General features: G+C 47.0%; 2 long non-coding RNA genes across 2 annotated transcripts in view; one reads left to right on the forward strand and one right to left on the reverse strand.

Moving 5' to 3' along the window:
* LOC144696354 (uncharacterized) overlaps window positions 1-12,049 on the forward strand; it is a 68,863-nt gene that overhangs the window by 23,735 nt on the left and 33,079 nt on the right. Inside the window, exon 2 of the long non-coding RNA XR_013580152.1 lies at window positions 6,826-6,953. This is a non-coding gene — a long non-coding RNA (uncharacterized LOC144696354). The remainder of the gene's footprint in view (window positions 1-6,825; window positions 6,954-12,049) is intronic.
* The window catches only part of LOC144696353 (uncharacterized), a 112,420-nt gene that overhangs the window by 9,808 nt on the left and 90,563 nt on the right, over window positions 1-12,049 (reverse strand). The window lies entirely within an intron of this gene.

Here is a 12,049-nt window from a genome sequence, read left to right on the forward strand (position 1 = left end):
ATAAACATACCAGCAGAAAGCCCTGAAAGTGAGGTAACCAGTGGAGAGAAATTCTCTACAACAAAAATAAAAATACCTGGAAAAACTCAGCAGGTCTGACAGCATCTGCAGAGAGGAGCACAGTTAACGTTTCGAAATTCTCTGCTCTATTTTCAGCCCCAGTCCACCCAGATCCACCTGAAGCTGGACAAAATGGAGGTCTTGCCAGGGGTGTGGCCAATTTGTGAAAATCTATCCCATTCATTTAAATATTTCTCAGTCATTTCAACATTAAAAAATTACAATGTCCACTCAGTAGATACATAAATCACTTAGTATAAAGCAGTACAGCAATTCAAGTCTGTATAAAGTGATTGTACTTTTAATAAAATTACCTGATTATATGACAAGAGGACAAATTTAAAATAGACCTATGCAAACATTACCAATAGTTTCCATCAAAATTTACATTTGGCAACACTGCACAGTCAACCAATAGCTATTATTGATCATTCCTCGATGATGGCATGTTTGGAATTCAAATGCTCATCCCAAAAGCAATGGAACTTTGGCTCTGATTCAAGACATTTGTCAGGGTGTCATAGATGCTATGTTAAATCAGCGCACACTGGAAGAAAATGTATTGACAGCAAACTTTGGTTCTGTTAATCTTTCACTGAACCAGGGTCAAACATGTTGCTACATCTGAGAGTGTGCAACAGAGGGCTAACACCACTCAAACATGAACCTCAGTACACTAGATAATAGATCTGTAAGAAATTTGAACCTCTGATCTCCCTTTAATGACCGAGGGGATACATGCATGGTCCAGTGTGGTGGAGATCGGGAAGGTTTCGAATTTCTTTTCCGATCTGTGCTCAGTGTAGCTGATTGCAAAACAGAATGGTGGCAACTGTCCTACAATTGGTAACAAGTATCCAAGGCTCAGAAAGGGAAAAAAATTAACAGGATCTTGCACGCAGTTTCTATTCCATAACACCCAAGGGGAAGTATTTTATATAGATATTGAGTGAGAATGGTTTTGTGCTCAATTATTTATATTCTCCGTTGACTAGGCCATTATCCAGGCTGAGTAATATGATCAGTTGTGTGAGGTACTACTCAAGAGTTGTTGGTGCCTTTGGAATTTATTGCAGCTCAATTTAATTACTTAGTTGATGTGATCTTAAATAATTTGATCAATGGTATTGCACAACATTTAAGTTAAAGTTTACAGCACTAACAGCTGGCTAGTACATACACAGAAAAGCTACTCATACAGCTTAGTATTTTATGAGCTTGCAGTTGCTTGTTGAGGTAACTTACAATGGCATACATAACATTGGTTCTCCATTACCTTCTGAACCTATGTATTACATAACTCCCAATACTACTGGATTCCGGATTTTCGTATTTCTTTCAGATTCCCTCAAAGTTATTTTCATTTATTACCTGTAGATTTTAGATTATGCTTTAACATAGCCATAAAAACGTGTGGGTAAAATTTGGTTGACTAGTCTGATGTGTTAAAACTTTCCAATTAGTCTATTTATGCAGGTGAGAGTTGTTGAGGTGTGGGGCTGAATTTTACGTTGCAAAAGCACGGCTGCCATAGTCGTGCAGAAGCATAATATCCAGCGTGATGACATCGGGTCACCAACCCGACATCACCACACCGATCCGTGATATTCCAGTAGGCGGGTGGCCCGCCCGCCATTTTGAAATGAGCAATTAAAGCCAATTTAAACTAGTTAACATTCCAACTGACTGCTATGAAATGTTCCCGATGCAATAATAGGGTGGGTGCATGTGAAACACACCCGGTGAGAAGAAGTTTTATTTTTCAGGTTCTCATGAAAGGGCAGAAAAAAAAGCTGGGGGGGTGGGAATTCTATTCCCGACTTTAGCAGGATAGGCCGCTGACAGTTACTTCTTTCAGAGATTGTTTCTGTTCATCAACCTCTCTTCATAACCAGGGCTATCCCTCAGGGGAGGGCCCAAAAATTGGTGCTCCAGACATATTTGAGCACTCCGTCATTTGTGGTGAGAAACAGTGTCCCCGATGGGCATTGTATATTTTGTGGGAGGTGCCTCCTCCAGTGAGGGGGAGAGGAGGAGGAGAAGGAGAAGGAGACCAGCTGTCCAGGGGCAGGAGTGACATGAGGTGGAGGAAGGTAGGTAAGCTGCTGAGGCTGAGGAGCTGCAGAGTAGCACACACTCGGATGCAGGCAAAGGGTGTACCCTGCCAAGTGAGTTTGCAGAGTTCGAATGCCATATCTTCAGGCGACAGTGACTCCGCAGACTTTGCCCTTCGTGAAAGACTGTCACACCTCTATGTGCCACGCTGGTGGCTGAGATAGCCTGCAATTGTATGGGCGGCCACCTGATACCTGTGGCATTAAAGGTGACAGTTGTCTTGAGCTTCTTCGTCTCTGGGTCCTTCCAGGCCTTCTGTGAAGACCTGAGTGGGATTATCCATCCCAACTGAAAGTATTCAGAGGTGTGATGGTCATGCATGCCCATCAATATATTTGCTTTACAACATGAAAGAAAACAGCAGTCACAAAGAGCTTTGCAGCCATGACTGGTTCCCCACATGGGCAAGGCAACATTGATCATACCCATGTAGCCATTAAAGCACCAGCAGGGCAGCAAGGAGCTTTTATAAACTGAGAGGGATACCACTCCAACAACGTGCAGATTGTGTGCGGCCACCATCACCGAGTCATGTAGGCGTGTGCAAGGTACCCAGGAAGCAGCCACGACTCATATATCCTCAGGCACTCCCAGGCGCTCGGGATGTATATGAGCCCGGACGCATTGAATGGATGGCTGCTCAGAGAGAAACATTACCCTGTGAAGAAATGGCTGATGACTTCAGTTCCATATGCATCCTCAGATGCCTGGGTAGATCAGGTAGAGCACCCCAATATGCACCAGGCAGAGTCTCCCTGATGGAAGTGGTCTGTTGTACGTGTGACTGTGATGTGCTTTCACCAGTGTGTGCATCCCTTATATCCGAGGCACGCTTACATACTGAGGTGCATGTGTCTGCACGGGAGCTGGGTGCGGAGCGAGGATGTAATGCTGGACCCTCTGAGGCATCCTCTTCCTCCTCAGAGGTTAATGTCAGACCCTCAGGGCTAGTGACAGCAGCTGCCGACGCTGTGGCTGGATAGGAAACAAAAGGAAGGAGAGTTCGGGGCATCTTCAACCTTCGAGGTGAGTGTGCTGAGACATGCTTCGTCATTGCATACGCTGGAACCATTGAGAGATGTGATTCAGTGTTTGAACCTTACACCATTCAACATATAGGCACACCTTCCCTCCCAATGCATGTAAGCCTTTAAAGTCACAAACCATCAATCGTTCCTGACAGTTTGCCAAGCCTCATCGCCTTCCTCTCCCCAGCCCTTTTAACGCATGTTTGTTGGAATTAGAAAAATTCTCCCTTTCAATCTCACCACCATTGACCAATGGCCCGACTCCAATCATTGGCAGCCAACTGCAGCACCTCCTCCTTGACGGGAGACAACATGGCCAGTTTTGGCACACCTCGCCCTGTCCCTCTCCCTGGCATTAGCATTGTGCACCCTCTTCTCCTGCATTTAAAGGGAGAAATTTTAATGATAATGATGTCGTGTTACCATCATACATTCCAATGTAGGGCCAATAAGCATTCTGTCAGCAGCACACCTTTCCTCTGCCAATAACATGTGTTGCATTACCCCCTCCCCCACAACCCCCTGGCCATGCTGAGTGGCATGTGTGCATCGTGCCACCTTACACACTTGCTTAACAAACAAGACATTCCCATAATAGACCAAGAAGATGAACTTCCATATATGTCCATCTCAAGACTGGTGACACACTCACCATTGCAGATCTCAGAAGGTCAATGAGCCTTTTGCGGCACTGAAGCCAGTTTTGCTGGATGACACTAAGGCTGCTCACCTCCTCAGTGACCTCCGTTCAGGCTGCTTTGGTCTGGCTGCTCTTTCTATCAGCAAACATGAGGACCTCCCGCCCATCACTTACAGCGTGGAGGACGCTCAAACCTTGGGGCCATCCTTGATCTTTTACCCTCCCCAGCTCCTGGCTCCCTTCTCTCAGCCACTGTGGAGGGACACAGTTAACAGCCTGATGTTCAATATCTCCCTGGACACTTGAGATTCATCAGGGTGATGGTTAGCTGCATTCCAATAATATTTCTTCCCTGCCAAAAGTCCTGAATACTTCCCAACTAGAAGGACAGTCAAACACATTGAAAAACTATCACTTAGCTACTGCAATGGTTTAAATAAATTCAAAATTTCCACCACAAAGTTCTGATGTGCCCAAGCAATGTTCCCTGCTGCAGCTGCCACAGTCATGTGCCAGAGATCCCTTTAAATGGGTAGCTGTAACTTCCTTCCGGGTCAGGGCCTTCCCCTCTGTCCCTGGATGTCCTGCCTTCAGTAGCCGATTGGGTGCAATGCCCACCATGCCCTGATGCTGTTGGCCAGCTCCCCACTGGGCAGCGGTTAATTGGCCGCTACACGTATTATTCAACTGGGCGGGATTTTCCACACACCGCCCACCGCCACAATCTTCCTGTCCCGCCGCAAGTCAATGGGCTTCCGGCTAGGGCACCGCCTCGCCCGCGGCAGCTCCCGCCCACAACAGTGCCGGAAAATCCCGGTGCCCCACTGTCTTTAAAAGGCGGGAGCGGGAATCAGCAATCCTACCCACTGCCAAGATACGTAAAATTTAGCTCATGGTCTTGCTAAGGAAGCAGTTTGATTAATTAGTCGGGAAGTAATTTTATTCAGACTTTTGCGTAATCTAGAATTTTTTGAGAAAACAAAGATGGAAGTCTTTACCAAAATGGCTAATAGAGAAAGTCTACATGAATGTTCTTCATCTAAAGGGATCTCCTGCACTCCATCTTGGTGTTTGACATCATTTGAGGAGCCCCTTTGAGAGAAAAAAATCCTGAAGAAACTGTCTTCATAACGTTTGACCAAGACCTTCCAGGACAACCACCTGGGAATTTTAAAAAAACTGGTTTTAACTGACTGAAAGCTCAAAAACCTGAATCTTCTCTGAATTCCAGATTCTCATCTTGCTGGCCTCTGTTTTCAGTTCCTGACAGGTACTAAAAGAACATGAAGGCTTGAAACTTGACACAGGAATTTGACAAGGTTTTTGCTCTAGGTGCAGAGGCTTACCTGGATTAGAAAATTGGGCATGCTTGATTCGTGGTGCTTCTGATTTTCTGGTGATTTCTGGAAAACATGAGAGCTGTGAATTGGATACTCTAACCTCTGTGCCCTATTTTTCAATTTGCACATCCTCATAGAGATGTGCCCTGGGAACAAAGCTGGGCAAAAATTATCATTTACATTCAGGCTGGAAAATATGCAGTGTCAAGACCAGAAGAGCAGCAATTTACAACTGCTGTGACTAGAAGCATGTCTGTCAGTTAATTCAAGATATACTGGCAGGGGAGTTCCAATATGTGCTCTCCAACGTACAATTTCCGCAATTCACTTCTAAAGGTGGAAAATCACAGGCTGTCCAATACAGAAGCAAAAACCCTGGGTCTCTGTAGATAAAACAAAGGCATTGCTTCACCTGCATTGCACTCTTTAACTGTGGAGATTGGTGAAACAAACCTGATCATGCGTATTGCTATGGTTGCTTTCTGCATGTCCCGCTGGGTTGATGTACACCATGACATGCTGGGCTGTGTTAATAGGCTCAGTTGCAGAGTTGCAGAATCTTACATCGCAGAAGGAGCCATTTGGTCCATCGCGCCTGTACCAGATGTTTGAAAGAGCCATCCAATTCGTCCCGGGTCCCCTGCCCTTTCTCCATAGACCTGCAAACGTTCCCTTTTCGGATATATATCCAATTCTCTTTTGAACTGGTTGAATCATCTTCCATTCAGCCGGTGCATTCGTTGCATTAAAAATAAACGTCTAATCTCACCTCTGGTTCTTTTGCCAGTGATTTTAAATCTGCGTCCACTGATTACTGACCCTCCTGCCAAAAGTTTCTCTTTAATTACTCTGTCAAGTTGCCTCATAATTATGAACACTTCTGTTACTGTAGATCACAGTGTATTTGAAGCTGCAAAAAATCCTTTCAAAAATGGTTTCGACTTTTATACCGACCTTAAAATGAGAAGGGTCGGTGTTGGTGGGGTGATCGCCATTTTGAAATGTGATTTAAAAACTTAGGACTGGTAATCCAAATCAAATCAATGTGCCACATTTTATTTAATGAAATAATTCTACAAGGATAATTTGAACCACAGTCATAATGTTTTAAAAACCGTCAAATTCATTATCCTCAGCGTTCTATGCAAAGATTTCATCGAATTCACCCAGAGTCACTTTGGCTATGCCATCATTGTAAGGATTCCACTCTAGAAACTGGTATTTTCGACATCTAAGTATTTTGGCATTTCTGAATTATCTTGGTCTTCTGCCACAACACTAGACAGTTTTGTCCCATAAAACAGCTGTTGCTCTGAAATCTTTGCTGGACTCAAGGTTTGATTTGGCCCACTTAGTGCGTATATACACACTACATTTCTGGTGACGAGGCAACCATTCCGACAATTTTCAAGGACTCATTCCAATACATATTTCTCAAGATCAGACTAGTGGCTGGTCTCTGTTCTCATGGGGCATTTTGTCTTGGGCATCTTCTTCCGGGCGGATTCCTCCTTCTTTCATTCTCGCACCAGTTATTTACTATAACTCCGAACTTCTTCGCTACAGCACAGTTATTTGATGAGTTAACAAATTGTTACAAATTTCAGCCTGAAACCAGCTTCGTACTTCATTCTTTTTGCAGGAGGACCCATTTCTGTTCACCGGTTGCCATGTGTGGTTTGCTCAGTGTGGGTATGTCTTAAACTCCCACGCATCTGCTTGACAACAAGGCCCATATCACCTGCTTGATCCCATGTGCCGACTTATGAGGTGAGTATAACTCCAAATATGTATTTCTGAGCTTAAAAACTGAGGCTGACTTCTAAGGGGAGTTTTGCCCTATGCATGCATTTACTAGCTGAAAAATGGGGTGGGAGGGTCAACTTATACACTGAGCATAGGTCGAAACATGCATTTTGGTGCTGACAAAATGGGTTGCCTTATATGCTGGGTCGGCTTAAATACTGTGACCTATGTTAAATTTCCCTTTAACCTCTCTGTTCTACGAAGGACAATTAGATCTCTCCTCACCACATATCACAGATCCCTCATTCCTGGTACCTTTCTGGTAAATCTCTCCTGTACTCACTCCAAGACTCAATAAGATGTATATTTTAATCCAGTTGTCTCTGGTACTCCATTTATTTTTGGTGACAATACAAGGTCAGGGCCATGCAGGATATCAGCTACATAACTACAGCCTACTGTCCTCTCCATCATTTTGACTTTAATTTGTCACCCTTTCATGTTTTGCTTCATAACGTCTGCTCTTGATTCTCGATCACATACTTCATCATCCTGTTTCTGAATATTCCCCCCGTCGGGGGGGTTGTGTGGGGGCGGGCGGGTCCACACCACCATTTTACGTGGGCGGGTCAGCTAAGGCCCACCCAGCATGATGTGCGCCCGGAAGCGCTGAGCACTCCCTGTGCAGGCAGGGGGGGAGGGGAGTTGTTCCCTGAGTCGGGGCCCGCGCTTTTTTTGCGCATGCGCGTGAAAGAGCACAGAAATCTCCCTGAGGCACAGATTAGTTTAAGTTCCCAAGACTTAAATAAAGAAAAGAAAACATTTTAAGACATGTCAATGAACATTAATGAAAAAATGTATTTAATTTATAAACGCTTCATGAAGCCTCATCCCACCCGTGGTTGGACGGGCAGCTCAGTTTATTAGTTAAATAGGCTTCATGGGCCTTTGACAGTTCAACGGGTGTGCAGCCAGCTCAGCTGTGCGCCCACTGACCTGAAAATCTAAATGGCGCGCGGTGACCTCTGGACGCCCGCACAACGTCACTGCGCGTCGTTTTACGCCCCCGCTCGCCAAGCCGAAGATTCAGGCCTATGTTAATTTATACATCATGGGTGTCGTTTTTGTTCGCTGGCTTGGCAACTCCTCATTGTTTGATATCCTTTAACCAAATTACTTCATCCAGTCTCATGTTTGTTGTGATTGTAGCTTGTGGGGAAACACAACTCAAACCTGCCAACATCTTTCAATTTATACAAGTGACAACTAGTCTTGTTTTATTTCTTCAGCCACAACAACCCTTTAATATTATATTGTACTGTTTCCTATTCGTACTGACAAGTTCCCCATCCTCCTAAATATATTATTCCCTCAAACTCTTAATTGTCTGAAGGCTCTGTTGCAGACTGATTCACCTACCACTGCTTTTAAAAGCCACATAAGCCTCTTGCTACTTCGCAATCAAAAAATCAGAACTGACTTTCCAAAACATGCTGGTAAATTTGTCGGGACAAATTCTGTGTCTTGATATGCGCTGTAAAATTCAAATTCTCCAAATCTTAATCATCTGAAAAATACAGGACAGAGATTTTCGTTCAGTGGGCAGGTGCGCGCCCGACCCGCTCAAGCGTGAAATGCCGCGCGTTGGCATCTGCCAAGCGTGCCAACGTCAAAGCACAGTCGCGCGGTCGGTCGGTCAGTGGGCACACTGCCGGCTCTGGCACACGCCCGCCGACAATTAAAAGCCCCTGTTAAGGCCATTAAGTTATCAACTTAAAGGTAAAGTTTTTGCTGCCCGTCCAACCTAAGGGCTGGCAGGTTAGCGAAAAGACCAAGCGGCCTTTGCATTTTTTTGGAAACCTCATCCCCGCCCGTGGGTGAGGTTCCCAAAAGCAAATAAAAATAGAATAAAAACTTTAATTTTTCATGAATAACATGGCCCTGCTCATGTGACAGAGCCGCATGAGGGGACATGTTTTATGACTTTTTTATTTTTTAAATTATTGTTTTATATCTCTCCATCTCCCTGAGGCAGCTCCGTGCCTCAGCGAGATTATGCAGCGCTCACTCACGCGCATGCGCCAAGCTCACGCTCGGCCCGCTCGCCCTCCTCCCCACCACCCCCCACCCTCCCCGCAGAGGCAGTGCTCAGCGCTGCCACTCACGTTTCATGCTGGGCAGACCTTAACTGGCCCCCCAGCATGAAACTGCGGTGGGGCACCGATCGCCAAGCCCACCCGCCAAGGGCAAAATTCTGCCCGTAGATACTGTATGACAACAAAGCCTTGACACATACTTGACAACACTGTGTCTCCTGCCAGCACAATATGGATATGCAAGATGGCCACCGATACCCATCTGCGCTTGCGCGCTGGTCCGCGCATACACAGAAACCCAATGACCGTCACTGCTGGAGGCTGCCGCCTGGAACTCAGATTGGCAGAAAGGGGAGAGGAGGATTTGCAGACAGGAAGCTAAAATCCTTTCTTTCTGGGATATTTTACTGCAGCCATGTTGATGAATGTTTCTAAACTCTGTCTCACTATCCCAGTAATGTAAGCGGAATGTAGGTTGCTGAAAGTGTTAAATGAGGCAACATAATCGCCTAGAGATGATTTAGCCACCCCTTCATCTGCCATGTGGATCGTGTCCACATCCTGTCCATGGCACCACCCGCCACCCACACATGCCAGGGAGAGGTTGCAGACTGGTAGAGGAATGTCTGGCATCAAAGTCCTCACAGACTTTGAAGATAGGGTCACCCAGCTGGCTGGCAACAATCTGAACCATTTCTGTGCTGAAGGTGAGGCCGGCAGTACTCAACCATGTGAGGATCCAGCAGTGCAACATCCATCAGACAACCATGCTGTGAGTGAGTTCCCCTGTTCCACAGTCCCCTGCCACGCACTAATTATCTCCCCTTGCTTTACAGGCACATCTGGGGAACAGCTGAAGAGATCCACAAGCCAGGTCCTTGATTCAAGCCCTGATGACACCTCGGAAGAGGAATCTGATGACACCCTAATTGAAGACCCATCACAGCGCTCACTCACGCCCTCCACCAGTGCAGAGACTTGTTGAGACTTTGTTCTGGAGCAGCCTCGGGGTCATACTTTGGTGAGCACATCGCACTGTCTGATCCACAGCAGGTGGCGGCAGGGACTTTCCAGGTTTCAGGCACTCGGGGGACTGCTGGAGACCAGAAACCTGCTGAGACCGAGTCAGCTGAGGAGACTCTGGACTCAGTCATACCTCAGTTGCTGGAGCTGCAAAGGCAAGCTTGGGAACATCAGGAAGGGATGGTCACTGCGCTCCTCAGATTACAAGGCACAATGGAGGAGTCCGTCCACCTCCAGTCCCTTAGGGAAGGAAATCTGCTGTCCTTACCTGGTCTGGCCTACATGTGACTCCAGACCCGCAGCAATGTGTGGTTGACTCTTAAATGCCCTCTGAACGAGAGCAATTAGGGATGGGCAATAAATGCTGTCCTAGCCAGAGAAGCCCACATCCCATGAACGGATAATTTTAAAAAAGCCTGAGGTGGTAGTGCGGCATGCCAATGCACCAGGGTCAGCACTGGTAGGATGGCAGCTGCCAGGAAGACCTTGGTCCAGGACATTGGCCCTGAACTGCTATGTGGGCTGAACTCCATCGCTGGCACTATAGTTGGCCTTCAAAGTGTCAACACGAGAGGGATGTAGGGCAGCTCGATCTCACTCCAGCTTCCCCTTCTCTTCAAGGAGTCAGCCAGGGACCCTCGGGCACCTTGCTACATCTTGGTGCTCCTCCAGCACCCACAGCCTGCTGACTGCTTTGCCCTGTCTGTGATGACCTTGGCAGGTGCCTATAGGGAGGAGGATCAGCAGATGCACACCCCAGGGCTATCCACCCGGGTGACTCCGGGAGTGTCCTGGCTATGCAAATCCCCTCTTCCTGTGATCCCAGCAGCCCCAGCTCTGCAGGCCAAGGAGGGTGCCACTGCCACACAGCACCACCCAAAAAGCACCTGCTGATCCTCCTCCCTATAGGCACTTGCCAAGGTCATCACAGACAGGGCAAAGCAGCCAGCAGGCTGTGGATGCTGGAGGAGCACCAAAATGTAGCGGCAGGGTTAGGGAGGTTAAGAAGATGTAGTTGCACAGCCTGGGCTTGGGTGTTAATTACTTGTACTTAATGTTCACTACTGTAACTAAACTCCCAAGCGTGTCTCCTAGCCTATGGCTCCTTGTTATGATGAGCAGTGCTCATGTCACTCAGATGTGAAATCTTGATTCCTGCACAAGATAAAGGCAGGTGTCTCAGGCCAGGGTCTCTTACAAAGTGGCGATCCGGCTTCACATTCCCTGGACACATTAGTGATGCCTGCACCTCAATGGTGCTTATCACTGATGCCAGAATGTCATGGGCAGGCATCACAGAGTTCCTTCACCCTATCGGTGTGCTCTCAGCACCTTTGTGGTAGGCTGGCCCCCATCACTTCAGCATCTGCGACTGGTGACGCTGTGCTCCTGAAGGGGTCAGGTGCTAAAGGCTGACAAAGGATCAGGTGCATTTAAAGTTGCATGGCTGCGTCTCCATGACCCTGTTCACAGAGCACAAGCGAGCTGCCTCCACTGCTCTCTTCTTCTTCTCTGCCCTCTGTAAGCCATGAGGCATACCCCTAAATCACCAGGCTCCATGATCCTGTTGTTCTCCTCCTGCAGGATCAAAGAGAGAGATGCGAGGGTTAGCATTGGTGTACTCTGAACTTCGCTTGGTTAATTCTGAAGACCTCTTCATGCATGCCAAGAGTACTGGCCACCACTTGGATGGCCAGTGTGTAGTGCATTCATTGGCTGTGAGGAACACCTCCTCTGCCCCATTCCACTTGAACAATTGGCAGCAGCTCCAGCCATTGGACTGCATGCTGTGCTCTCAGCTCAGGCACAGGCATTCTCCTAACCAGCACTGCAAGGCTGTGCTGTTAGCTTGAACCATAATGAATACTGGTCCAAACCTTAATAAAGGCATTGCAAGGGGTTGTGAGCACCTCCAGCAGTGACTGCGCCATGGCCACCTTTCGCAAGGGGATTGTACAACTTGCCCAGTCGGCTAATTGCTCTTCTAAACCATAAAATGCA

This window comes from Cetorhinus maximus, chromosome 22 (assembly GCF_964194155.1).
Source record: "Cetorhinus maximus chromosome 22, sCetMax3.hap1.1, whole genome shotgun sequence".
NCBI classification, from domain to species: Eukaryota; Metazoa; Chordata; class Chondrichthyes; order Lamniformes; family Cetorhinidae; genus Cetorhinus; species Cetorhinus maximus.